We start from the raw sequence: 27112 nt of genomic DNA on the forward strand, positions 1-27112 counted from the left end.
TCCCCAGTGAGGACCTTGCTGCATGCTTCAGAGAAGTTAACAGAAGCCACCCTCTGAGAACCATCTCAGATACCTACACCAAATCTCGAAAACAGTTTGCTTCTGTTCCCATCCTCCACCCCTGCCCTTCTGTTTCAGTGGAGGACATGGACCCACAGGCTCCCAGTGGTGAGTTATTGCACCTGTGCTCTAGGTCCCATTTATTCTGTCCTCCCGTGGACCTTCCTGAATGGGTTACTCACTTCTTCTCCTGGATCTTCAACCTCTTCTTCCCTATGGCTGCCTTCTATCAGTATTCACAATACTTGATTTTCGTCTTAAAAAAAAAAAAAAATCCTCCCTGAGCCAAGCATCTGAAAAGAGTTATCTACAACCTTCCCCACACCCCACCCATTCACTTCCTGTTCACACGGATCTGACTTTGTCCCAACCACTCCACTGGCTTGCTCTTGCTAATGATCTCTGCGTTGTTAAATTCAAAGGACACTTCGCCGTCCATCTGACTTGACCTGTCTTCATCTTATTCCTCTTTCCTTCTTGAAAAATTGGTTTTCCTCCTCCCTCTCTGACTGTTCCTTTTCTATCCCTTTAAGGAGCAGTCTTCTCCAATCTGAATTGTACACATTAGATTCCTAGCTTGGCCCTAGCTCCACTCTGCTTTGTAGTCTACATGCTTTCCCCAGCGATTTCATCTACTCCTATAGACCAGCCTCTCTGCTCTGTAGGCTGTCTTCAGAACTTCAGAGCCATGTAACCAACTGGCTATGGGTGTGCCGTTACTATGCTTCCCTCAAGCCTGTCCCTCCTCCAACATTATCCATCTCAGTTAATGTCACCTAATTGCTCCTGCTGGACACATGGGACTTACACTTTCCCTCTTCTTTAGCTCACGTATTCGGTTATCAAGTCCTAGCCATTTTAGCTCCAAAATGTCTATCGTGTTCTCTTTTTCTGTGCTTGTCCATCTACCACCATCTCTCACTGGCTCTGGGAACAGCCCCCTAACTGCTCTCCCTGATCCACTCTGCTTCTCTCATTCCATTGCCCTTGTCTTAGCCAGAATGAGTTTTACCAAATGCAGATCTGAATGTGTCACTCCAGAGTTGAAAGGTTTCAGAGGCTTCCCTCTATCCTTAGAAGAAAATGCAGATTTCTTTCCCCAATGGCATGTGATCTGCCTTTTCCCCCCTGGCCTCTCTCTCCCTATTCCTTGTTGCCATCACATGACCCATTCACCCTTCTGTCATACTGACTTCTCTCAGCAGCTTGATCATAGAAGCTCCTGCTGGAAGCCCTGAGATTCTCTCCCCATTTCATTCCACCCACCCCTCCCACCTCCAGGCTTTGTCTTGGGCTTCAGGTTAAATAACACTTCCTCAGAGAAATTCTCTAATCTTCCCAACTCTTACTGACCAGATTTGCTTTCCCTGCTCTTTGCTAACTTAACACTCTCAATCCATGATGTCAGTTATCACAACTATAATTTTTTTAAGATTTTATTTATTTATTTGACAGAGAGAGAGAGAGAGAGAGCACAAGCAGGGCGAGCAGCAGGCAGAGGGAGAAGCAGACTCCCCGCTGAGCAGGGAGCCCGATGTGGGGCTTGATCCCAGGACCCTGGGATCATGACCTGAGCTGGAGGCAGACGCTTAACCGACTGAGCCACCCAGGTGCCCCACCACAACTGTAATTATATACTTATTTTGAGTCCTTTTGTTTGACATCTCTTCCCAATCAGACTATTGTCATTCCTGAACTTCCATCAGCTGGCATATTTCTAGCATAGTAGGTCTCAGAATTTTTGTTGAATGAATGAATGTGCAGCTTCTTTTTTTCTTTCTCTCTTCTAGAATCTCCTTTCCAATCACTCCAAGTTTATCTTTTATAGGTTTCCCATCTTGAAAGGAAAAATCTGAATGAAAAGTGGAAACAGCTTTGGTTCTATTTGGGTCCTAGTCTTAACCTAATTCTCTTGGAGACTGTCCTCTGCTTTTTCCTAAACTACAAAGAGGGACTAAAAGAATAATAAATAATACAAATGGAATTCAAAACCATTAATACATTTGCATTATTCTCACAGTGAGTATCAAAGGATTTTACTTCCATTTGTTTAGATACTCAGTGGCGTATATGACTTAGTATCTGGTCTCATAACCAACTCTTCATCAAGCTGCCTCTCTATAGGGGGTGCCCTTCATGAGTTCTGCTGGTCCCTGTTTTCCTTTTCACAGATATGGTGCAAATTGAGAAGTTCATTTTCAATACTATAAATATTCATCTTCTCCTTCATCTACTTTTTTATGTTCTATCTTAAGCATGTTTTTAGTGGTAAGTATCCAAAAGTACATCTCAAAAACCTAGGTGCCTCTACCCACTGTTGAATTTTGGTATTTCTGCTTCTGATTCTCCTGGCTTTATGTGATTAGTAACTCCCAAAATAAATAGGTGTATAGATGTGTAATCCTGATTTAGATTTTGCAACAATGATAGGTTTTTTTCCCAGAAGTCCACACACTTTTGTATTACTGCTTTTACATTGAACAAGGAAGGTATATGTATAAGACAGCCTGGTCAGAAGTACAGCCAATCATCACAGAACGAAACAAAGCAAGCAGGCCTACATGGAAATAGAACTTAAACTGTGGCCTCTGCAATACTGTGCTTTGAGCAAATGGAATAAACACAAAAATATGTACACACAATTTGTAGCACAGAGCCAGAGAATCATTCGTTCATCCATTTGTTCATCTAACTCTAAGTTATGGAGTGTCAATTATATGTCAAGTATTGTGTATTTACTAAATAAAAAATTATATAAGTAGTTTTCTTTTTTAAACTAGCACCATCTTTGGGGCAAATCAAGTACAGTATGGATGCATGATTAGTTCAAAGGTATAGCCAGCTTCTGAGCCGTGGTGTCCCAAAAAAGTAATGTGGATCTGCCAAGGTTCCATTATCTCTCCAAGGCAAGGTCACACTTCGATGCAGGAGGCCTGTGCCTTCTTTGTGACAGGACACCCACATTCACAAATGCATTTCCCCACCTATTCTCTGATGCTCAAAGTACTCTTTAACAAGAGACCATCATTTCATGACATAATTGAGGGAAATACTAAGTCCAGAGGTAACATATAGTCAACAACTCACATTGGGGTGCAAGAGACTAAAATCAGTTTCTCACTGAGACTTTGATCCCAAGGTGTGGAATGTGCATGTTGGACTTAGAATTTTAAGAGGTCAAGGTGAGCTCCAGGCAATAAATGGGACTACACACACACACACACACACACACACACACACACACACACACCAGTGTGGACTGGAGTAGTATTGAAAACATCCTGTGCCCTCTTGCCTACTTTCAGGCTATGCTTGATATTGTCATGACAAGTCCAGCGACTCAGGAGTCCTGCTCATCCACCAGAGTGTCCTGTTCACCAGCCCTGAAGCTGTTCAGACAACTTGGCTTTGCTGGTCTGACTTGGTCCAGATCAGTGAGATTAGGCTATTCCATGAACTTTTTTATGTTGAACAGAACTAACTTCTAAAATTGCAGCAGTCCCAGGAAGACCCAGAAGTAATCACATCCATTGTTTGAATCTGGAAAGGGGGAGAAGGAGTAACAAATTTTAGTCCGAAAGATCTGCCACTGGAGATGGGCAATAGTTCTTAGAAATAATTGTCACTACTGTTTATGTGACACCGTGGGACATGGCGAGGACAAAGAACTACAGATCTCTGGATTTCAGCCATACCTGAAACCAACTGAGTGAAAATTAAATGATAAAACAGGCCAGAGAGAATTACAATAAAAATTTATATGGCAGGGGATACTACTTTAAACCCAGTTCATGATCCATGTATTGCTGGAGGTTTTCAGAACAAAGGAAGTACTTACTTGCCCCAAATTCATTGAAATTGGCTTCTGTGAATATAACATACCCTCCCCATGCCTGGGGTGTAAGGTTTAGAGATCTCTGAAAATAGATTCATCAATGAGTATTTGATCCTGGCCAAAAAAAAAAACAAACAAACAAACAAAAAAAAAGAAAGTAAGAAAAATTAATAAACCCTAAAGCAGCTAACCTCTTTCTCTTCGGGGCACTGGCTAAAGTCTTTCTATTATTCTGATTACATCAGAGAGAATATTCCAATTGCATACTGATCCTCTTAACTTCATGCTAATCAGTTTTCCTTTTAACTAGGTCTGTAAATAGGTGACAGAAATAGGACTAGGGCAGTGCAGAGAGAAGTGAGGGAAACCAGAAGGATTTGAAGCTAAGAATTCTAAATATAAGAATTAGAAGCAATTCCTCTTTTACGGCTATGGAAATATAAGTAAATATAAACATAATTGGCTGGAGTTCTTAGTCAAGATCAGTTACTAACCCAGTGGCCCCTAACCATCCTGGAAGTGGCTTAAGAACTCAACACATGCCCATCAGTAATAGTGGCTCTGGGGCTACAAGGGTCACGCTGTTAAAATTCGTAAGCATCTTATGCCCTTAAAGGAGCACGGGAGTGTGTATCTGGGAAAATCACTCCCCGCAGAAGATTCTGATACCTCCCCTCCAGAGCTGTCTCCTTGCCCATTTTTCTCCAATTGATGTACCTCTTTTGTGCCTTAGTGTCCCCAATAAACTGAAAATGATACATTCAAGAATCTGTAAATTATAAATGGAAATAAGAAAAATTTTAATGTCTCCCATTTGTATTTTTTATTGAGACAATTTGTTAAATATGGTACAATGGAACTGGATCTGTTGGATGTTTTAGTTAAGCTCTTGAGCACTTAGGTTCCAAAGAGAGTCTAAAAATAGCATAGATTTGAAGTAAATAGGGTCCACCGTCTATTTAAAGGTTTTTATGACTCTGCTTCAGAGTATTGAGATTGTTTCTACCAAATATTTCTATTTTTTTTAATTTTATTTAATTATTTGACACAGAGAGAGACAGAGAAAGAGGGAACACAAGCAGGGGGAGCGGGAGAGGGAGAAGCAGGCTTCCCACTGAGCAGGGAGCCCAATGCGGGGTCAATTCCAGGACGCTGGGATCATGACCTGAGCCGAAGGCAGACGCTTAACGACTGAGCCACCCAGGTGCCCCTCTACCAAATATTTTTAAAGAGAGAAGAAAAGACACAGGTTTGGCTTACATCAGTTATTTAGCTGCACATCATAAAAATAACTATCATTTATTTAAGCCTTAAATATATGCAGGTAGGCTACTAAGAGCTTAATATATAATATCTTATGTAATCCCCCACAACACACTTTTATCATCATTTCCAATTTACAGATATAAAACTGACACTTCCTTTTTTAAAAAAGATTTATTTATTTATTTTAGAGAGAGAGCATTCATGAGTCGGGGAGAGGCAGAGGGAGAGGGAGAGACAGAATCTCAAGCAGACTCTGTGCAGAGCGTGGAGCCCAACACAGGACTCGATCTCACAACCCTGAGATCATGGCCTGAGCTGAAACCAAGAGTCAGATACTTAACCAACTGAGCCACCCAGGTGCCCCAAAACTGATGCTTAAAGAAATTACATAGCATACCTCATATCCCACAAAAAGTTACTAAACCGGTATTTAAGCCTAAATTTTATGATTACAACATTTTGCCTCTTAGCTGCCATACTAAGTTTCTAGGAATATCAGAAATGATCAAGAGAAATCAGAACTGGAAAAGAGTTGCAGAGCATTGTGTCATGTCATTCTTCATGTTTGTGCTACTATTTTATTGTTTCACAAGATGAACGGAAAGAAACTATGTCAGGATGTGAGTCTTAATATAACTTAACAGAGAAAGAGGGGGGTATGACTGATCACATTCCCAAATAGCTCATTTTGTTATAGTACAACTCAAGGAAACTTGCTTTTATAATAGGAGACTATAGATTTCTTCAATTATAAATTAATTTATAAAGCAAATAAGTAACTCATTGTGATGGTGTCCTATACCTACCCAAGCAACTTTCCTCTTTCGTAACTAAAGTAAATTAATCATAAGTTGGATGCTTTTTCCCTGAGATGGCCACATTTGAACAGGAAAAGGAAACATTTAGAACAAAATTACTGTGAAAGAGATTTTGAAGTTGGACCTTGTCACTAGGGGGCACTTAGGGATATAAAATCAGCATTGCCAAAAGTATTTTCTGAAATAAAGCAATTACTGACGTGTGTCTCTTCAAGGGAGGAAAAAAATACCTGTGTACAGACATAAGAAATCAAGACATCTTCTGATGGACTATTTTTAGGTGCCACGTTGGTTAGAGAAGGAGCCTTTAAAGTGGGCAGAGTACTGAAGTCATCAGAAGTCCTGTCTTCTCTCTCGGGCATCTCACCACTAGAAGCACAAATGTGATGCTAAGGGGAAAGTAATAATAATAATAATGAAGGAAGAAGAGAAGAGTTGGGACAAAATTCTCCATTCTGCCCAGTCCTTTCCTTTGCTTCCTCTGAGCCGCCTTCTCACTGTCCTTGTCTCTTCTGGTCCTTTCCCTGCCCCTCTGTCCCGTGGTTATTTGGTCTTCATTTTTACTGCTGTCTCTTTCTGTTCGGGCCCTGTTCTTCCACTTTACTGTTCTTCTTTGTGGTCATTAGCTGTGACATTGACTTCCAGTTTTGGTTTTTATCCCCATTTTGTGGGTTTTTTGGTTTTGGGTTCGTTTGGGGTTTTTTCCCCTTTTTGAGACACTCACATCCCTATATCCTTAAGAAATCAATAAAATGTGTTTCCAGGATCTGTTTTACCTAAACTGGATGGTAATAGTGTATTACCTGAAGCCAGAGGAAAATAGTTTCTCATAATGATCAAGTGAATGGGGAGGGGAAAAAGGGAGCCCCAAACACATTCTTACATTATAGTCTCTTACAGGACACCAACAAGCAGAAAAACCTATTTCATGGTGTTATATACAAGACCAAAACCACAGATTGAAAAGAGAAAGGTGTGGTAAAAAAAAAAAAAAAAAAAAAAAAAAAAGCTTGCTTTTGTTCACATGACACCACGCAACCAGTTTAACTGATTATCTTTTCCAAATTCATCATTTCTTTTGGTTGTCATGTGAAGAAGTTGTAAACTACATAAAATCATGAAGTGCTGTATTTAAGGGATGTTAGATATCTTAGCAACACCCTATAGCAAACATGGGAGACCTTCAATCGCCCTACTCCTTAATGTGAAGAGAAAAAAAATCTTCCTATATTATGTACCCTATCTGCGGAAATTACCCTGCAGTTATAATTAAGAAAATAATTGCAAGTACAATTTACCAGGTCCGTGCCCATCATTTCATCCTGTAAATTGAAACACTTCACCCACCGACCTAGTTTGTGAGCTTTGGGCTAACCTCCCATGAGTGGTAGATGTAGGTCTTCTTGAATAATGACATGGTAGTCTGGGACCGGGAATCATGAATTTGGTTCTGTGTTCCCCTGACTCACTATGTGGTCAGGAAAGTCTACACATCATCAATTTTTCTGGTAGGAAAATGATTAGTGTAATTGTTATGCAGATTACTCTAGAGCTTAGATTTCAATAAGCCTTCTTTGGCACCCAACTCTGCCCTCAACCTTTAAGTCAACTTTTTATTCTCACAAACAACAAATGTAACTTTAGGTGTCAGTTTTCACAAAATTATTATTTCAAAATTATTTTTAGGATGAATTATGTTAATTTTTCTACTTATTTAAAGCTAAATCAAATCATATCTATCCCATTAGTCAATCCACATGGTTGAGTGATAAGAAGCTAATTTTAATTTCAATTTAACTTATTTTAAATAAATTCATTAATTAATTTAATTAATGAATTAATTAAATTTCAATTTAATTTCAGAAAGAACATTTTTTTTTCATTTTTGCCATTTGATTTCTCCTCCCACCGGGCACTACTCCACTGATGTGACTTCATATTTTATATATTTACGGAGTCATTAATATTGTATAATTCCTTAACACTTCTCTTAGGAAGATAGAACATTTGCTTTTTTTGTGCACTGTAATATGTTGCATTTCTTTTTTTATCTTTTTTTAAGATTTTATTTATTTATTTAAGAGAGAGAATGGGAGAGAGAGAGCATGAGAGGGGGGAGGGTCAGAGGGAGAAGCAGACTCCCTGCTGAGCAGGGAGCCCGATGAGGGACTCGATCCTGGGACTCCAGGATCATGACCTGAGCTGAAGGCAGTTGCTTAACCAACTGAGCCACCCAGGCACCCCAATATGTTGCATTTCTATATCACATCTACTTCTTGGCTTCTAGGAATACCAAGAAGGCCCATGAGTGCAAAGAGCTTCTTTTTCATGGCCTATAGACTATCCTAATGCAGGGCAATGTAAGGTACTATAGTATGTGTAATAACAACAGGAGTTAACACTTGATTCAACAGAGCAGTGATTTCATCAGGGGGTACAGGCCCTCCTAGGAAGAATTTTTGGAAGTTCGTGAGGACAGCTTCTTGTTGTCACAGAAATTGGAGGTTGCTGGCATTTAGTGGATGGAAGCCAATGCTGCTAGACATCATGAAGTGTACAGGTCAGTTCTGCCCAACAAAGAACTGACCCCAGTTGCACATGGCTTCCTCAAATCCTAGTGGATGTTCTTGAAATCATTTTTAGAATTGATTCTAGAGCGTTACTCTATTTGAGATATATTAAAAAAAAATGATTGCTGGATATAAGAGACGCTAAATTTCCCAGAAAATAATTACCATGTAAACCTGGGAAAACATTTTTTTAATTTTGTTCAGAACTTGACCAGGAGTTATTCCTTTGAACAGTTATGTCACCAACTGCTGATGTGAGCGTCTGGAACACTAATACGTAGTGTGTATCAGTCTGGGATTATCGCTAATAGGTTCGGTGTTCTAGGTGTGCGTTCAACCGTCTTGCTGCTCCTCCTTATGCCTTTTTGGTAGTCTTACTTAGGAAGACTTATATACCGAAGTTGGTATTATTTTATTATAAATTATTGCCCTTTGGTTCTTTTTTATTATAATTAGGACATTTCATTAACTATCTGAAATTATACGTGCATGTGCGTTTTACCATCTGTGCATTTCATTTCAAGATAACTGTGTCAGTTAGCTATTGCTGCATAATAAACCATCCCAAAACTTTGTAGTTTCAAACAGCCACCATTTATTTAGCTCACAATTCTGTGGGTTGGTAATTTAGGCTGGACTTCCTCATGATAATGCAGACGTGTGCAGAGGTCAGGTAGTAGACTTTGCCAATACTGGCTGGACTTCTTCCCATCTCTAAAGCCTCAGTTGGGACAACTAGGCTACCTCACTCTGGTCCATGTGTCTCTCATCCTCCTGTAGGCCAGCCTAGACTCGGTCACATGGCAGAAGCAGGGATCTCAATCGTGCTAGCCTAGACTCAAAACTGTCACACTGTCACCTCTGTGGCATTCCATTGACCAAAATAAGTCACAGAGATTCCTAGATTCGAAGTATGGGGAAATAAACTCTATCTTTTGGGAGAGGCTGCAAAGCCACATTGCCAGGGTGGGCAGGTACAGGAAGGGAAGGAATACAATGGCTGCATCGCTTGCAGACAACTGGCCACAAACATTTGTTATAAAAGGTCTAAGTGAGAGGACTAAGAACCAGTAGGTTAGTCAAAGAAGAGGCAGGGAAACAGAGTATGATGAAATTTGCACTTAGAAGATCATCCGGCAGTCGCAACAGATGGATTGCCAGGATACATGGGTGGAATAAAGAAATTAACAAGGCAATTTTAAGCTCCCAAGGGAGGGTTAAATTGAAAAAAAATGAACGATGCAGGCCTTCAGATGCGGTTCTGCAGTCTGTGAACTGCAGAGGGAATGGGGATTGAAAGCCCAATGACAGTGTCTCCAAGCTGTGGGCCCTGGCCCGGAGCTTAATTAGCGCAAAGGAAGGGGCACCTTTCTCTAATTCTTCCACCCAGAACATGTGCCTTGTCTTTATTTTGTCAGCCCCAAGGGGAACCTTTTTAAAACTGTGTCTTTCCACAGGAGCAGCGTTTTATAATTGGCACGAAGGTTCTGTATATGTTTGGCCGGAGAGGTTGGATCGCTATTTCATGATTCCACGCCTCTGCTCACACTCTTCCTTCTGCTTAGAATGACCTTTCCCCTTTGTCGGCCTGGCAGATGTTTTGTTGTCTTTCAGAGTAATATGAGGATTACCTGTTCATTGGATTAGGATTTCTGATTCCATGCCATCCCCCACCTTTGGTGGAAGAGAATGCCACCCCCCACATTGTGTTGATGGTTGACCCACTGTGAAGTTCCATCATTAAGGAGTTCTTGTCTGAAATGAGAGCCTGAAGAATCTAGTCCATCCTGTCAAAGCTACCACTACCACCACCCTCTCACCGTGCGTGTCCTGGTCTCTGAGGAAGGGTGCACACAGCAAACAGAACCAGGCAAAGGCACACTCTATTTGTATAATGCTTTATGGCAGCCCAAGGAAGTCTCTGCAAGCTAAAGTTAGAGACAGACCAGTGGGCCTCCAACCCAGTCAAGCCATGGCACCCCTTTTCCCCTTCCAATTAAGTCCATATCTAAGTCTCTTCTTGTCTTAGCGTTCTGAAAGTAAAAGCACTCATAGGAAAGCAAGAAAAATTGTTCACAAAACAGGCTTCTTGATACCTCTCCTGCTAATGCTCTCTACTCAAATAACATTCTTGGATTTGTAGCATCTCAGCACCCAGCTCCGGGGGTATGAAGTGAGAGCCCTGAGGGTGGAGCCTCTTTCCCAAGGGGGTGGAGTTCTGCTACTTCCTCCTCTTAATCGACCTAAATTCATGTCCGGTCCTGGTATCAGCCAGGCTATTTATTTTTCCCTCCAGAGAAGATGCATGGAGTCTTGGAAAAGCCAGCCATTCTTTTCTTGGATCACTTCTTCGATCCATATTTCTGCTCTTACGAATTCGTCTAGGAGATAAACACACACGCACATGTTATACATACACACATACACATGCACACACACAGACACACAAAATTTTTTTAACTTGACTCTCTAAAAATTAAAATCTTCTCTAAATCATATAATGCTTTAGTCATATAAAAAGGCCAAATATAAACTAGGAAAATAGGATTTACAATATATTTGACAGAAAGAAAGTTAATAATCTTAACAGAAAGAGCTTTTATAAACCAATGAGAGTTAAAACTCCCTAATACAACTGAGCACAGGATGTGGGAACAGGCAGTGAAAAAAAAAATGTGGGTGTTTGGAAAAAAAAAGAAATTTTGGTCTTTGAAATAGGTAATATTAAATGCTGCTACTCAATTTTATATAAAACACAGCAAAAATTGTTCAATAACATTTATGTATAAATATATAATATATACTTATATAGTGTATAATAGAGTACATATGTAAAATACAATTTCATAGATTTGTGGCATTATCTTGGCAATTGCATATTGCTAAACTTGATATGTGTGTGTTTTATCTGCCACTCTAATGTATTTGTCTACTTCCTCCCAGTGGACCACAGTGAAGTTTCAAATTTATTCACGGTAAATATCACACAGTGTCTGGCACGGAGCAGACATTCAGTGAATGTTTTTTTTTATTTTTTATTTTTTTTTAGTGAATTTTTTAAATGAACAGATTGTTAGGAAATATAGTTATGACTCTGTTTATTCTTGTCCTTTGGAGCAGAGAAGAAAAACATTTGACCAAGTCTGATACACTTCTAGGTCGTAAACCTCTACTTTCAGTGTATTTCCTCTGTTGAGAAATCTGACTTCCAGGGGAAGCTGACAGACACTTGGAGACTAAGCATTTAGACGGATACTTCCTGTGCCGTCAATAAATAACCACAAAAAGCGCTCCTATTCAAAGCATTCAAATTGACTACATTTATTTTTCCCAAAATTTAAATCACAATTATATTTTTTCAAAACTTTTAAGACTATAGGAGAGAAACGCATTATTTTAAGAAAACCTTTTGTGTAGGGTAGTGCCATTTCATACCGTACTCTCTAGAGCTCTGAGTCCCACAGGGGCGTCTCGGCATTGAGAAAGTCCTTTCTCAAGACCCCACCTCCCACTTCAGCCAGAGCAGTGCTGCTTTTCTTTATATTACACGTTAGGCTTCCACATAGGGTTTTAATTGAATGAAGGGATCAATGATGCGAAATAAAGAAGCAAATGAATATGAAAAATACTGATGTCAGAAATAACCCATTTGTCATGATGTACACACACATTATCACGTCCTACACTATGTGTTTTGTATCCTATTCATTCTTCAAAGACCTAGTTTGTATCCACTCCAGTCTACCCCATCTGCAGAGTCTTGCCAGTTCCCCCAGTGGATTAGTTGCTTCAGTGTCTATGCCTTATCTGTTCACACGTCTTTGTGTCCTTTGGGGACAGTGATTTCCAAAGTGGGTTGTCCATATCTCAGAAGGTATACAAAATAATCTCTCAGGGAAATAAATATTACAACTTCCATTTGTGTATATTTTTTATCTTTTTAGTTCTCTATTTTAGTATAGAGTAAATTTTATGAAATCAAAATATCCCACCACAGTGGTATAGGGATAGATAGATGATAGATAGATAGATAGATAGATAGATAGATAGATAGATAGATAGATGATAGATAGATAACAAATAAATGGGGGGAGAGTTTAGTGCTGCTCAAAGAAAAAGTTTTAAGATGATTTCTCTGGTCTCTGGACTCCTAGGATAGAGTTTCTTCATCTCTGTATGTGCAGGTTATATATCACTTGCCCAATAAATTATTTCGAAAGAATAGATAAATTATTTTGGATTTTCTACATTAAGTTTTCTAAAGGCAAAGCATACCTCAGCTAAAATTTTGAAAAATCCCTTCATACGTGAGCACCTCTGCCACCAAATCCATCTTGTTTTTCTCAAAAGATGCCACTATGACTAGTTTTTCCTCAAGTGCTGAAGCCCACAGCTTCATGGGCTGCATGTGGAAACTAAGAGCAAGGCAGATGTGGTTAGACAATTTAGAAGGCTGGAGTGAATCCAGAGAGCGTGGTTTGCTGCATACACCATTTGGAAATGGGGTGAGCAGTGAGGTTGGGAAAGGGGGTGTGTGTAGTTGGATCCAGCCAGGGATGGGAGGGAGGCAGAAGGTGTCATTCTGATTAGGCTCCAAAAAATCAACTAAGGGAGTCTGGCTCTCTGCCTTGATAAGCATACTGTCAGTGAGTTAACTGAGCACACCATCACTCTCATTTTCTGTTTCATTTCGTTATGCTATTCTCTTGTATTTTAACTGATGCATTTTATAATCTGCCATTAAATACCTAGCTTTGCATCATTACACACTGTTCTCACTCAACATCTGAGTATCCAACTAAATTATTTGTATGTATTTTGAAATTTTACCTTAATTTTATCAATGGATTTCCCTAAATATACACTACCAACTCTGTGACATTTCATAAATTATAATACTTATAAAATCCCTGAAATATAGGCCATTTTTATCCTTTTGGTTACAATGTAGGAAGTTAAAGAGAAAAATACAACTTTCTCAATAGAGAGAAAATGATGTACTATAATGAAATCCTTTAATTTTCTCTAACTTCAAATATTTTCTTTATATAAACTCTTAAAATTTTTGTTCTGTTTAAATTTTAAATGAAATACTGAGTTTGATCTTATAAAACATTTAATCACTTTTGGAAATGCATTTTATGAGACCCAGTAAAGCCAGTTTCAATGATATGAACTAAAAATCTAATATCATGCTTGGAACACAATTTTTGAGAGCACTCTGCATCACTGGTGGTATTTACTTCGGAAAAATGAATTATTATGTTATGGGCTAAATCCTGCCAGAATTGATTTTGGAAAAATCCAAAGTGGAATATTTTGGATACTACAGTTTAATATGAAGTGAACAGGCATACAGCATTTTTATTATTTAAAAAAGTAATAAAATGGTTTCAATAAGTTGTTATACTCATATTTATTACCTACTCTGTGGCTCCAAACCAAAAATCGACGGCTATATGTGAAGTGTAAGCAAATACTGTTCTGTATAAATGTGGTATAAGCAATTTCAAAGCTTGTTGCACAATCTCATTATCGTGATCAGTTATTGCTTTTCTTCCCAAGAGAAGGGTTGTCCATCCTAATTTAGCAGTGAAGGACTGATTGTTATTATGTTCTCCCGAGTGAAAAGTAGCTCCACTTCTTTCAAATAGAATGATAACCAGGATGACTTATGGGAGGGTGGGGGCCGTGGAATGGCCAGAACCTAGAGGAAAGCCCATCCGTGCCTTGGGCTGTGCACCCCACTGTCTCCTAGGGAAAGAGCGCGGCCTCAGGAGCCCTTTCTGTCCATTTTCATGTGATAATCAGGGGTTTCCAGCATTTATAAGACATTCTTTACGTTTGATCTGAAAGACTTCGACATAAGAGTGTCTCTGGATTTCTTTACACTCCCCGTTTCCTTATTTTCATCTTTCATCATCTTTATTCTCCTCGTCCATTAGTTATCCAGCATTTTTTTTAATATCTGTTTTGTGTCAAACCCAGACAGAGACAGGGATTTATACTCTCAGAAGGGTAGACGGGTGGGCAAACCAGGAGGTGACACCCAATGGTGTACAGGTGCCTCAATAAAGGTACGAGCAGAGTGCCAGGAGGGCACAATGCAGACAGATGAGTGTGTTCTGGAGTCTGGGAAGTCTCCGTAGAGCTTGCCCTTGTGGTGTGTCTGGGAAGATACGAAGCCGAGCCTCACCTCTAACTCCTGTAAACATGGCGCGAGGCGGGGGCGGTGGCTGCTGCTGGTACTGCAACGCCTCATGATGCTCCTAATGATGACAACGTAACTAGCAACACAGGATGGGAATTTTAAATAAAAACAAATCTTCCATCATTTTCTAATTAAGGTATATTCTACAGTGCGGAACTGTGTGTTTCGCAGGGAAAATTAATGGCAGGAGGTATGCAGGCTTCCCATCCAGGCCCTGTGCACAAATTTCTATTAGGCCAGAAAGAAGCTGGTCTTTCTCCCAGGTCTCCCAGGTCTGGGAGACAGTGACGGTAACGTAGCAAAGCAGTGATGTGCTAACATAACAGTAATTCACAGTTAGAGGTAATTTTGAGTGGTATTGTTTGAGGATTTGAATGGCCAGCAGGCTCCCGGATGGCAGCCATCTTAATCTTTTCCTCCTCAAAAGTTTTCAACTCAGTTCACAGGGATTCTTCCATGGAATCAGCTGTTTAACGATGCAAGTCCACAGGACCATCCCTTTAGAGGCTGCTTTACTGGAATCTTCCACCGTGCAGAGAGATATCTCTATTACAAAGTGGTTCCTCCTCTAATTCCATGCCATGGAACCAATTTAAATGCCATTATGCAATAATAAGAAACCAAACCCTCACAGATGGTCTAGAAAGATGGATTGCATTATAACTGTTGTGCCTCATAATAGATAATATTGAAACATTTTGGTTTTATGGCTAAAGATTATGCTACTAATAATAGCACTTTCTCTACTGAGGACTTTGTTCATATTTATATTGTGGAGAACTACTGATTTTAGGAAAATTTCTTCCACGCTCTGAATGATTGCTGACTTTTATTGAGGAATAGCTGTGAGGAAGGGGGAGGGGTGCGGTGCCGTCCTAAGCATTCCTCAACCCTGTCAGTAAAATCTGCTCTTGCTTCCTTTTAGAGATGAAAAAGTGAAGCTCACAGGATTAAATAACTTGCCCGCTTGGCTAGCAAGTGGTAGAGCAAAATCGGAACTCAAATGGTCAGATTGCAAGAACCATGCAGTGACTCATTATCCGAAGATGTTTAAAATACTTATGTTTTATCTGAAGTTGAGACATTTGTTGATAGATACAAAGAATTATGTTGACAACAGAAAATATTCCCTAAATCAACTGATTTTCTGTTGTTTTTCTCCAATAAACTTAAGATCAAATGAAAGGACTGGGCATAGTTTATTGACCTCAATATACGTGTGGCTATCATAGCAGACTTTAGATTGCACACGCATGTGCACACAGACACGCATTCACATGCACACACTGTGGAAGAACAAGAGACTGTTGGACAGAAATTACTAAACTGTCCTTTTACTTGAGTTAATATCCTTGCGTCTGTCTAGGAAATTATTAAACTGCCCAGTCTCCAACATCCCTTTGGGCAGCAATCCTCTCTCCTCCCTTTCAGCCTCTCGCCCATGGTGTTTGGTTTCATTCTATGTAGAATTCTTGCCACTGTAACTGTTAGCCAATAATTATAAAAGCATCGATGAAGACCAGACCTTTCCTCTCCCTTACTTTCTGTGTCTTGAGCCCTCCAATAAAAAGATAGATTGCTGGCTAAGAGTCACCTTTAGAGAGTATAAGTAATATGAACAGTAAGTGCCAACTATGAGGGTGTAGGAACGGAACGTGATGAACTGTCTCTTGGAACTGTCACCCAGGCCCACAGAATCCTGCATGGACAGAGCAGGCTGGGGAGCACCCCAGGAAGGAGTGCTGCCCAAAGCATGATGATCCAAAGGTTGGATCAAATCCAGTCCCTGACAACAAAATGTGTAAGCAGTGCATAGAGAATCTGGCTCTATCCCCAGGTGGGTATTGCGTATTAAGCATATAATTTCTTCTTATTAAAAACAAGGTCTTTGATAATTCTTGGATTTTTTTAGTTCTCCCTTAAAAAGGAAACTGAAATTTCAACTGAAGGAAAGGAAAACACAACCTAACTGGATAATTCTAGAGCTAAATTGAAAAGAATTGAGAGACATGCTAAAGCGTTTTGGTATAATAATAGGAAGACAGAGCAAAGCAACTCTCTTTTCAGGTTCCTTGTTGTGTTAAAAACGAGCATAGACTCAGCTGAGATTTTAAAGTTGTCAATAAAAATTGTCTGAAATGGATTTTTTAAGCACTCACTATTTTCTCATGTGTCTATGAGCTACAGCTTCAGAAGCTATCAGCTTTCTGACTGATATTTGTAGGCTGAGCTTATATTCATTATCTATTGTTGCATGACGAAATCCCACAACACTGAGCAGCTGAAAACAACAGACACTTAATATTTCATAGTTTCTGTGGTCTGGGAATCCAGTCACAGCTTAGCTAGAGAGTTTTAGCTTGGGGTTTCCCAGAAAGCTACAGTCCTCTTATGGCTTGCTACTTCCAAGCTCACTCAAGTGAGCGGACCTCACAAAATCTGCTTCCAAGCTCTGTCACATGGGCCTCTCCACAGGACTGTCTCACAACGTGGCAACTGGCTTTCTCCAGAAGTGAGCGATCCAAAAGAGAATGCCCAAGATACAAGCCACAGTCCTTTTTTTTTTTATGTTATGTTAGTCACCATACATTACATCATTAATTTTGATGTAGTGTTCCATGATTCATTGTTTGCATATAACACCCAGTGCTCCATGCAGTGCGTGCCCTCTTTAATACCCATCACCAGGCTAACCCATCCCCCCAACCCCCTCCCCTTTAGAACCCTTGGTTTGTTTTTCGGAGTCCATAGTCTCTCATGGTTCATCTCCACAGAGGGGGCCACAGTCCTTTTATAACCTAAAATTAAAAGTGATATTCCAGCACTTCTGCCATATGCTGTTTGTAAGAAGGGAATCAATAAATTCAACCCGCATTCAAGGGCAAGGAATTACACAGGGTATGAACACCAGAAGGCGGGGATCGTTGAGAGATCTTTTATCGGCTGCCTAATATAGCTGTGTATCAGAAATCGAAAGAGAGAAGGGATTGAGAAAAGGAAACTGAGAAGAGGTATTGAGAAAATCTGTCAACTCTCCCCGCCCCCAACAAATACACACAGTAGGCATTTGACTGATCATAGCTTTTATCAATTAGGATACTTTAGTACTCAGAGAAGTATAAGAGAAAACAAAAATAGAACACCTTTTAGCATTATTTTTAAATTTTTGCATTAATATGTAAATTTTTTCTGAAGACTAGTGTTATGAACCGAATTGTGTCCCCTCCCTCCCCAAATCTATATGTGGAAGTCCTGACATCCAGCACTTGAGCATGTGACTATATTTAAGGATAGGGTCCTTAAAGAGGTGACTAAGTTAAAATGGGGTCATTAGGGTGGGCTTGCTTCCAGTCTAACTGGTGTTCTTATAAGAAGAAGACATTGGGACACCAAGAGAGACACCAGAGATGCAGGGACATAGAAGAAAGGCGCTGTGAGGACAGAGGGACAAAGTGGCCATCCCTAAGCCAAGAGAGGTCTCTACCTGAAATCAGCCCTCCAACACCCTGACCTCAGACTTACAGCCTCCAGAACTGTGAGGAAACGCAGTTGTTCAAGCCACCCAGTCCGTGCTGTTCTGTTGTGGTAGCCCTCGCAAAGTCATGCAAACCGTTATTTTTTCACCAAAATCTCTTTGTGCATTTTCATTTGTCACTGTTTCCTGGTGACCTCATAGAGAACAAAGTAAGTATTCTATTTTTTTGTTTGTTTTAGTTTCCTCTGGACATAGTCCTAAACCCTTCTAATTTTAGGATTGTTTGGAATTCTCCAAAGAACACAGTTAAGTTAATTTACTCTTTATCTTTCTTTCGGTAGCTTTTCCTCTTTTACTCATTATCACATTGTTTCCTCCTTTGTCTTTGCCTCATCTTTACTAAGATAATATTAAGTTGCCTTTACAGTGGTTTGATAGCAATACCTGTGGCTTGATAGGAATCTTTTTTTTTTATTTTTTTATTGTTATGTTAATAACCATACATTACATCATTAGTTTTTGAGGTAGTTTTCTTTTATTCATTGTTTGTGCATAACACCCAGTGCTCCACGCAGAACGTGCCCTCTTTAATACCCATCACCAGGCTAATCCATCCCCCCACCCCCTTCCCCTCTAGAACCCTCAGTTTGTTTCTCAGAGTCCATCGTCTCTCATGGTTGGTCTCCCCCTCCGATTTCCCCCCCTTCGTTCAGCTTGAGAGGAATCTTGGCACTAAGGTAATAGCATAGAAATTCAAAGATGAAGAACATTTCTTGGGTTCTTCCGTTATTTTTTACGGGACAGCCATTGGCACAAGCATACCGTTCGATATCCGCCTTCATTTCTAGACTTAAAAGTTCTAACTCTTACCAAGAGAATGGAATTTAAAGCTTAAATTCTCTTTAGTTTCTGTGATGTTTCCATTTTATGGGCAGGCATCTGCTCAGCTTTAGTGGAATCTGATCGCCAGTTTCCAAAGTCATTATGCAAATTACACTCCTCCATCAGTGTGTGTGAGTTCCTTTTGTTCCAAATCCTCCCCAGCACATGGCATTGTTTGCTTTTTTTTTTTTTTTTAATTTTAGCCATACTGGTGAGTATGTATGGCATAGAATTTTCATTTCCCTGGTGACTCCTGAATTTAGGTAGCTTTATCATGTTTCGGTTATTTGAGAATCCTCTTTCGTGAAGTGGTTTTGCAAGTTCTCTCCCATTTTTCTGAGTGGTTGACTATCTTACTGATTTGTAGGAGTTCTTTATATATTCTTTTGTCAGATACATGCATTGCCAAGATTTTATCCTTATTAGTGAATTTTCTTTTTACTGTATTAATTAATGGTGTCTTTGGATAATCAGAGTTTCTTAATTTTAATGTAGCTAAGTTTATCAAATTTTTTATGGTTAGTTCCTTTGTGTCCTGTTTAGGAAAGTGTTGTTTGCTTCAAGTTCATAAAGGTGTTACCCAGTGTTTTGTTCTAAAAGCTTTACTGTTTATCCTTCTCACATAGTTCTATAATCCATCTGGAATTAATTTTTGTTTGTGGTGTAAAGTAGGGGTCAAGACAAGAGTCACCAGTTTCTGGGGCATAATTAATTGAAAAGACCATCCTTTCTGAGCTAGCAGTTTCTTGAGCATTGATTATGCTCTAGACATTGCATTAGTTGATACTTTATTTCATCTTCACAAAATCCCTATAAGATAGGTCTTTCCTCACTTTAGAAATGAGAAAAATTATAGTTACATGAGTTAAATTAATTTCCCAAGTGTTCATGGTTATTAGGGATTGGGAATCTGGGTTTTGAGTTTAGGTCTTTTGACTTCAAAGCCTTTCTTAAGGTAATCCTAAATCCCAGTGTTATCAAAAGGGATCATGACATTTTGTTAGTGAAAACCAAGAGAGTGAACGGGTTGGAAACCATTGGGAACGTGAAGGTGAAGAAGGACTGACCCTAGAAAAGAAGACGACCTTCAGTAGTGCCTCGCATATGGCAAGACTCAGGAACAATGTACTGAATTGCAAAAAACATCCACTTCAGAATAAACATAGAGTTTTGTGATTTATACTCATAGGGCACATACGATTTTTATGGACAAAACGTTTTGTGATTTCCTCCTTACTTGTCTATGGCAGTGGCTTCCAAAGTGTGATTCCCCAGGCCAGTATCATCAATATCACCCCGGAACTAGTTAGAAATATACATTCTTGGGCCTCACCCAAGACCCATTCAGTCAAAAATTCTGAAGGTAGAAACTGGAAAATTGTGTTTTAACAGCTTCTTCGGGTCCATGAAATTTGAAACACACTTGCCCGGGGCCTACATTTTGTCCAGCCCTCCTACAGCGCTTCCTCTAACCTGCCACGTGTGGTCCTACCTCCAGATGAGTGCTTATTGGCGGTGCCTCTGCCTGGATTCCCGTCAGGATCCTTAGCCTGGCTAATACCTTCTCAGGGACCAGCACCTCCCTGTCCTTACATATATGCATGTGCACACACACACACACACACACACACACTCACTTCTAGATTCAGTCCCTCAGTCACTCTTCTTTTGCCACACTACTTTATCATTGTCTGCTTATCTGTGTCTGCCAGTAGACCATGAGGAGTTTAAGGCAAGGGCCTTTGAATTCCTAGAGCGAGGGATATAGCAGATGTTCAGTACAATTTTTTGAGTAAATGAATTGTATTCAATTTTATTCTTGGGGCATCTGGGTGGCTCAGTTGGTTAAGCGGCTGCCTTTGGCTCGGGTCAGGATCCCAGGGTCCTGGGATCGAGTCCCACACTGGGCTCCCTGCTCAGCGGGGGGCCTGCTTCTCCCTCTCCCTTTGCTGCTCCCCCTCCTTGTGCTCTCTCTCTCTCTCTCTATCAAATAAATAAATTTAAAATTAAAAGAAATTATTCTTAAAGGACTTTCATGTTGAAAAGGAATTACTTTTTTTTTGGTAAATCAACAAATATTTGAAGGACTCTTCTGTGGAAAAGAAATCATAGAACAAGGTACAAGATACAGTGAATAGAGACTTCAAGGAAGTAAGCAGCACTGAGATACCTGTCACAAGAGGCATTCAGGCAAAGACTAGAAAATCTCCAAGGATTCTGCAACCCGTTTTCCATTCCGTCTTCTAAATTGCGAGCTCCTTGATGCCAGTGACAATATCCCATTCACTGTGTGTCCTCAGTACTTAATAGGGACTTGTTCAGTGCCCAGTATACAATGAATTCACCATAAGTGAATGAATGAATTAATGAATGAATGAGTCCCATAATGGCATACAGAGTTTTCTTGTTGCTACTGTTCTGTTTGCTTGAGTGTTCTTGGCTGGAGAGACAGCTACAGCTCTAGATCCCCCAGTTGGCTGAGTATGCAATTTTTTAGGAGCACCAGTAAAGCAGAAGGGAAAAAAGTGAGAGCAGTTTGACTTTGATAAATGTATCCGGAATTTTGTAATCAAAAATGTTTTTAAGAAATTAGTTTAACTACAGTATGCATCTGTGTTTTACGTTTTATGGTTTCTTCCTCTCTTTTTCTTATTTACAGATGGCTAAAGGGACTAGGAAGTGGGGCCCCATAATCTCTTTGGTGTTTAGAGGCTCTGAACCTGGCCCCTGGGCAGAAGCCAGACGCTGAAGAGCTTGTGGGTCTTGTTTACTCCGTGTAGGAGTTTGTACTTTATCTTGAATGCAGCTGTAAGCCATCGAATGATGTTAAGGAAGGAAAATAATGTGATAGATTTGCTTTTCTAAAGGTCACTCTGACTGCTGTGTGGAGGATTGATTGGGAGGTGGGAAGGGGAGGACGGAGACTGGGGCACCGACAAGTTCAAAGAAATGTTGACGCTGATGGAGAGGAGGCTGATAAGGACTTGAACTAGGGCCACGACTGACTGACGGGGTGGTGGGGGAGGGGCGTAAAAAAGAACGAAGGGACCATGTTCAGCAGATATTCCATAAGTTGACTCAACCCACAGAATTTGCTGACAAAGATAGGGGGCTTGTCAGAAATCATTAGAGCTAGCTTTGAATTTAATAGTAATAATTACATTGTCAGGCCTCTGCTTCTAGTGGATTCGCGAGGTTATGTAATGGAAGCCTTTGTTAACGACAAAGCGCTGAACGCATTCGAAGTGGGATAATTACCCACAGAAATCATACCTCCAAAGTCCGGGTGCCAGAGGCAAGCGCTGAGAGTTTGAAAATGAGTTCATGTTTATTGGTGATCAACAGCAGGATTGCACATGTACTCCTGAACAATGAACTTACTGTTCATTCTCAAGTGCTCGTTACAATGGAAATTAGTAACACTTGAATGATTGATGCTTCTCTGCTCTAAACATGCCACTTAGCAAATACTTGCTGGGCTAAGTATGTCAGGAATTCACATGCTGATTGATGCCAGACAGGAGTGGCTATTTTTTGTGAATGGAATGAAGATGAGTACCTCACCATGAAGAATATGCAGTATATCTGCGTGGGTCATGGGCAAGATTGTGTTCATAAGTTGGCATTAAGTTGCCTGGTCATGCATATTTATGTTTTTGGCCCTGTAAAAAAAGGAACATTGAAGCTGCTTCTTACCGATATTTTATGTTATGCTTTTTTTCCAAAACCAAAAGCCTTTATTTAACATGTAAAATTCAATCTGCAACTAATTCCAATTTCTCAGCCCACTTCTTAATTTGGGAAACTAGGGGGGAAAAAGCACTATTCCAGTTCTGCTATGCGGATATGCTCAAAAATGAAGGGAAAAGGAATCCTCCTGTGGCCTTAATCCATTTCCATCAACATCACAGAATTCTCACATATTTAAGGATCATTTTTTTATGGCTGACTGTTGATCAGCATTTTGAAGAAAGACTAAAGAAGTGAAAGGTGGGTTATCTGTATTCTTTGAGATCACTTCATTTTTACATCTGCTTTGTGCACTCGGGTTTAAGCATGGGCTATTCAGCTTCTGTTTTAGCCAATGGGTTGTTATGAAATAATTTCACGGGCTCTCTCACGTCACTCTGCTCATTTTCTGCCCTTGGTAAAATATTCATTATTAACTGGTATAAATTATAAAATCCTTTTTTTTTCCCCAGGAAAAGTCTAGACTTTCTTTTTTAACAGATTTGGAGCTGATAGGGCTGCTTGCCTAAGGCAGCACTACCAGTAATTGAATCTGTATGCTGAAGTAGTAAACCCTAGGACTTTTGAGAGGAAGGAATCCTGATGTATAAAACAGAGTAAAGGCAGGTTGATGGAAAAGTGGAAATTCACCCTTCTGAAACTTCCTGATTCCAGCGTGTGAATCATTGAATAAATGAACATAGAGCAGGCGTTGGATGGTAATTCTGTCAAGATTTCTAGAGTAAAGAATTCCACTAATTCTCTCTCTCTCTGTTTGGTACATAATAATCATTGCCATTATTAACTCTATCCATGGATCAATTTCATTATATAGTTGGAATAAACACCAGCTACTTGCAGTCAACAAGAATGTATTGAAAATCTGTTACACTTTTAGGCACTGAGGATTATAAGAATGAGTAAGATTTGCCTCTTGCCTTCAAAGAGCTAATACTCTTCTCTGGAAGGAAGAGTTTGCAATAAAGCATCATAAATCTATGGTGGAGGTTATATGGAAGTACAGAGGAGGCACGCCCAAGCTTAACAGGTCAGAGGTGGTAGGGGAACAGAGAAGGCTTCCTGGAGGAAGAAACATGTGCTGTCTTAATGGGGTCTTGACCAATGCTGAGATATAGCCTGGAAATGATGAAAGTAAATGCACCTTCTTTAAAAGAGATTGGTCAATATATGTCAAGAGTCATAAAAAATGTTTAGACCTAGAATCTCCTTTCTCTGAATCTTTAATTTTAAAAAACCTGAAATACAGAAAGAAATTATATTTAAGAGGGTTAATTACATAGTTATTTGTAGTAACAGTATTGGAACCAGCAATGGAGAGATTTTTGAGGCAATTATGGTTCATCTACTCAAAGGACTATAGGGTAGAAACTCGTGAAAGAATTTAGCACAACATTCGATGGTTTCGTCTACAAATATTTATTGAGCAATCTATGTCAGGCACTGATCTAGGCTCTGTGTACACGAAGTCAAATAGACATGCTTCTTACTTGAAGGAGCTCGTGGTGAAATGAATACAGAGGATTCTGTTAACTCACAGGAAGAAGAGAGATGAACTGCGATGCTGGCTTACAGATGTTATTAGAATGCATCTGAGGTTCATGTGATCAAATTAGCAGGACATGTTAAGCTACCAAAAGGAGATAGTGCAGGGCTTGAGTTTAGAAAGACAAGAGAGAAGAAAGGAGATGGAAACATCGAAATGTTTTTATTTTAGGGCACCTGCGTGGCTCAGTTGGTTAAGCGACTGCCTTCGGCTCAGGTCATGACCCTGGAGTCCCGGGATCGAGTCCCGAGTCAGGCTCCCTGCTCAGCGGGGAGTCTGCTTCTCCCTCTGACCCTCCCTCCTCTCATGCTCTCTCTCTCACTCTTTCTCAAATAAATAAATAAAATCTTTAAAAAAAATGTTTTTATTTTATAATGTTATGTGGGAAATAAAAGCAGACTCTAACATTGGATATGCAGTTTGACCACAAACCAACCAACCAAGTATATACATATACATACATATAAAGAGAGAGAGGGAGGGAGGGAAAGCAAAAAATAAAGGATTAATAGTGGTTGTCCAGGGGCGCCTAGGTGGCTCAGTCCTTAAGCGTCTGCCTTCTGCTCAGGTCATGATCCCAGGGTCCTGGGATCGAGCCCCACATCGGGCTCCCTGCTCTGCAGGAAGCCTGCTTCTCCCTCTCCCACTCCCCCTGCTTGTGTTCCCTCTCTCGCTGTCTCTCTCTCTCTGTCAAATTAAAAAAAAAAAAAAAACTTTACAAAAAAGTGTATGTCTGAGGACAGTGGTACTACAGGGGATATTTTTCTTACTCTTTTTGGCCTTTCTCAAGTATTCTGTTATGAACGTATTGCTTTTATAGTGAAAGAAAAAGATGCAAGAGGTTGTCAGCAGGAGGGTGAAATGCTCAAAGTGTTCACATCTTATAAGGGAACTATTCATGGTCAAGCACCACAAAACAGAATGGGCACGTTTCCAGGATGCAATAGCACAGGACCACATTCTGTTCCCTGACATACCATCCCATTCCTAAAACACACACACACACAGATCTATGATGTGTCACATAGGTCACCTGGCAAATTCGTACTGTCTGCCAAAGACATGACTGTTGGATTCATCCCTATGTGGAGAACCCACTCTTGTTTAGCCCCGAGCTAGACACTGGATCTGCCATTGGCTCAGTGCATCAGTCCCTTAAGTTTACAGAACGCTGTGAAATTTATGAAGCATTTTTGTAAAGTCTTTATTTTTATTTTCTCCACTGCCCTATGAGGTAGGTAGGACAGATATTCTTTCTCTCATTTTACAGTGGAAGAAAAGTAAGACTTAGATGAAGTTTCTTGGCTCCGGTGACAAGGCCAGTAAGTGTTGAAAGCAACACTGGAACCCAGATTTCTTAATCAACATGGTGTTTGTTCCTCTGTATCACAAACACCAAACTGTAGGCAACTCCTCTTCAACTAGCAAAAGCAGACCAACGTCGTGAGGACAGATGAGGTGGCTTGTTTTTAATCTATGTGGGCTCTAGTGTCTAGGAGAGTTCCAGTACAGGATAGAGGTTGTTTATTTGTAGTTGTTGTTGGGGCAAAGAACAAAAGAATTATTAATACTCTGACTTAATACTTAATAAACATACAGTTCCTGAATAAGTCATCCAACTAGATAGTGTTTTTTTTCTTTAGGACTCTATGCTGAAGTTCAATAAAGCAAAGTCTATTATATATATTTATATGTATGTATATAAAAACATATAGTATAGATACATAATATATACATATGTTAACATAAACATTACATATATAAACACCTATATATATTTATATATATAAATACCAATATCAGAAACAGGGGAAAAAAGGGAGGGGTCAGTTAGGAAGAGTGAAAAGCAAAACATTGAGACAAAGAGATTCCTAATTAAATGAAGCAGAATTGTTTGTTATTAATTTCTGTTTTACTCCAAGAAAAACAAATTGATATTCCACATTAAACACATTTTACACCGGGGGAAGGGGAGGATGGGAGAAGAGAATGTCTTTGAGAATCATCAAAGCACATCTTAGTTCTTACGTATGCACATACCTGCTCTCCTTCTGCCTGCATCTGAAAAGGGGGCTCATTTAGCATTCACTGATGAACTGAGAGAGCATTTCAGCACTCCCGCTGAGCTACTGAAATTTTTTTAAAACTTATTAAGGTGGCACAAGGAATCATGCCCTAGTGACTTCAGCTATATGTGCCCTTTGAAAAATTTCTAATGACATGTTGGACATCCTGCATATAAATGCCACCACTTGGAATGAGAGTCAGGGTTTGGCTCATTGGAATGTTCTCTGCTTGGCTTCAGTGTAATATTAGCCCTGATCTAGTGAAAGCAAATGGCTCTTAGTAACTCCCTCCTAAATCATATTGCATATTCTTTTTCTGCTCTACATGTGGTGGTGGTAAATAGCTCAGCGATCCACACAGGAACAAGTCTACTGATGGATAAGGAAAGAAAATGAAATTGCTATCTGTGTGACCCTCGACCTTCTAGGTTGTTTTCAAAACTCATCATTGCAACAGCGATTTCCCCCATACTACTTTTGACTAGCCTTGCAGGTTTGGCTTTCTACATATATGGGAGGCATCTTTAAATCCACATCCTTTTTTTTTTTTTTTTTTTTTTTACAAATGACCTTTGGAAATGATTTCCAATAACTGCAGCTGACTTAAGCTCAAGGCTTGGTAGTGAAAGGTCGCTC

General features: G+C 39.8%; 1 protein-coding gene across 4 annotated transcripts in view; it reads left to right on the top strand.

Moving 5' to 3' along the window:
* Positions 1-27112, top strand: part of CHST9 (carbohydrate sulfotransferase 9) — a 251748-nt gene that overhangs the window by 165993 nt on the left and 58643 nt on the right. The gene's annotated exons all lie outside the window — the stretch shown is intronic.

Source organism: Callorhinus ursinus, unplaced genomic scaffold, assembly GCF_003265705.2.
Source record: "Callorhinus ursinus isolate GAN/ISIS: 27379988/994484 unplaced genomic scaffold, GSC_fseal_2.0 scaffold11, whole genome shotgun sequence".
Taxonomy (NCBI): domain Eukaryota; kingdom Metazoa; phylum Chordata; class Mammalia; order Carnivora; family Otariidae; genus Callorhinus; species Callorhinus ursinus.